Source organism: Physella acuta, unplaced genomic scaffold (genome assembly GCF_028476545.2).
Source record: "Physella acuta isolate Inbredline_101_S28 unplaced genomic scaffold, ASM2847654v3 ptg002753l, whole genome shotgun sequence".
Taxonomy (NCBI): domain Eukaryota; kingdom Metazoa; phylum Mollusca; class Gastropoda; family Physidae; genus Physella; species Physella acuta.
This window is the reverse complement of record NW_026734177.1, coordinates 5001-7500: the sequence shown is the minus strand read 5'-3', so window position 1 is coordinate 7500 and position 2500 is coordinate 5001. Positions and strand designations below refer to the sequence as shown.

Genomic DNA, 2500 nt, shown 5'->3' with positions numbered 1-2500 from the left:
AATTCAAACTCTAACCCTAAGGTAGACAGGCAGGGTAAATAAATGTGGGTGATCTCTCATAAAATTGTCTTCTAGGAATTATTTTTATATAGACTATCTTTTCTGTAGAGTTTAAGTGGACAAGCGCGGACGAAATAGAGCGCAAAATTTAAAATGAATTAAAAATTTTCATCAGACCGGAAGTAGGCATAACCTAGGCGCCATGTTTCCGTCGTACAAGTTTTCACCGTTGCAGTCACCGTTTCAATCGCTCTTCGTGTGGACGTGTATTATTTCTAGTCATGTGTTGTGTAGATGATTCGCTTAAGGTAGGTGTTCGGACTTATTTCTTTAATATTAATTAAACCGTATTTGCCTTGTCGGCCTTAAAATAAAGCTATTTTTTTTTCATCGCAATCGAAGTGTTAGATCTAGAATCTAGTTCCCGCCTCCGCTTCGCTAATTCGACTTAATGTAACTATGACACAACTATTAAATCTAGAGTCTCTATTTTAATTAAATAATTAGGAATTCTATCTCTAGATGATATCTAATCTATTCCCACACGTGTGTGCAAGTAGGATTTAACGTCAGAACAGGTGTGGTGGTCTAGGCGTCGCTATTTTTGACGGTAGGAATTTTTTTTTTAAATTCGTAAAATTTTATATAGACTTTATATAGCAATTTACTAAGACCGACCCTAACGCCCAGTAAATATTTAATTACCACATTGTTATGGACACGGTGTATTAGGTAGGGCCGAGGGCTATCCATAGGTACCAATTTTTAAATTTTGTGACAATTAGGAGCCGAGTTATAAAATAAATTTAAAATACTGGTTCTGGTCTTAGACTTTATATAGCAATTTACTAAGACCGACCTTAATACCCATTAATTATTTAATTAGCGCATAGTTATGGACATCCTGTATTAGGTTGGGCCCAGGGCTATCCGTAGGTACCAAGTTTATAATTTTGTGACGATTATTAGTCGAGTTATAAAATAAATAAAAAAAACTGGTTCTGGTTTGCACTACATTTCTTTCTTCTTTAACGGCGGACTCCCGGTCCAGCCCCATGGGTTACCCGTGAGCCGGGGCCTCGTTAGCCTGGACGGCTCCGATGTGACCGCGGATTGTTGTGGCCCGCCTCAGCCCGAGTCGAGATCACCCTTCCGATCGAAGGTGGACGCCATAGGGCGCCCGGGATAGCCCGGGGCGCTGTTCGTCACCCGAGCGCAGGGGCGCCGGGAGACGCCCCCGGTGAAGTTTGGCGGGTGATTCTGGTAGAGCTCCCCACCCCGATCGCAGGACACCCCTCGCCGCCCGCCCAGGTGTCGAGGTGGCCGCGGGGGAACTCGGGGCGTTTTGGCTCCCCCTTGTGCCGGAGCGGCGCCCTCGGTCCCAGAACGCCCCTGGCGGGTGATTCGCATGCCCCCTGGGGTGGGGAACGCGGGTGGGTGGTCGTAAAGCGTGTAACCGCAGTGGGGGCGGCCCCTTAGTCGGGGGCGCCAAAGTTGGCACCCCACCTGGGGCGCCCCCCGGAAGTGTGGCGCCCGCGCGAGTGAGCCCCGTAGATGCGCCCCGACACCCCCGCGCCGCCCCCCGGGTCGCGGCACCCCCGGCGCCCTCCGTGCGGGCTCCCCTCATGGGGCGGCACCCCGGTCCTCCCCGAGACTATGTACCCGATTTTTCGGTTTAACACTAGAGGTATGGGCAGAAATACGGCGGTTAAAACGGTCTGTATCTACTATTGTGGAGGTGAGTGTCGGTGAAGCCTCTATGTGACGCTAGGATCCGCGCTCCCTCGCAGCCAGCGACATGTGCCCGATCTGACCGTGCGTGGCTCAGTCTCCCGACTAGCTTCCCGGTAAAATGCGGGCTCGGCGCGCAGGTCGCGCCAGTGAAGGTAAAAGTACGTGTCCGTAGCGTGAAGCCAGCGGCGACGCGCAGTGCTAACGCAACCAAGCAGTATTGGTGGCTCGATAAAAGTCTCGCACTGGCCCAGCCCTCGGAACGGGCGACGGGTCTGCAAAACGCAGTCGGCTCGATGCAAATCGAGAGATTTCCCGGCGACGCCGTGTTTACGGTGAAGGGGGAAATGTGAGCGGTCCGATGTGAAAAAATCCGGGAATGCCGGGATCCGTTCTCTCGCTAGAGCGTTGTCTCCCGTCCCGCGATGTGTTGTGGAAAAACGTCTCGCAAACGATAGCTATCTGGTTGATCCTGCCAGTAGTCATATGCTTGTCTCAAAGATTAAGCCATGCATGTCTAAGTTCACACTGTCCCATGGTGAAACCGCGAATGGCTCATTAAATCAGTCGAGGTTCCTTAGATGACACGATCCTACTTGGATAACTGTGGCAATTCTAGAGCTAATACATGCAATCGAAGCTCCGACCTTTATCGGGAAGAGCGCTTTTATTAGTTCAAAACCAATCGGCGCGGCCTCGCAAGGGGTTGCGTCGTCCCATTTGGTGACTCTGGATAACTTTGTGCTGATCGCATGGCCTCGCGCCGGCG

General features: G+C 51.0%; 1 non-coding gene across 1 annotated transcript in view; it reads left to right on the top strand.

Moving 5' to 3' along the window:
• The first annotated feature begins 2190 nt into the window (after positions 1–2190).
• Positions 2191–2500, top strand: part of LOC131934188 (small subunit ribosomal RNA) — a 1846-nt gene continuing 1536 nt past the window's right edge. The window contains exon 1 of the ribosomal RNA XR_009385535.1: positions 2191–2500. This exon is cut by the window's right edge and continues 1536 nt beyond it. This is a non-coding gene — a ribosomal RNA (small subunit ribosomal RNA).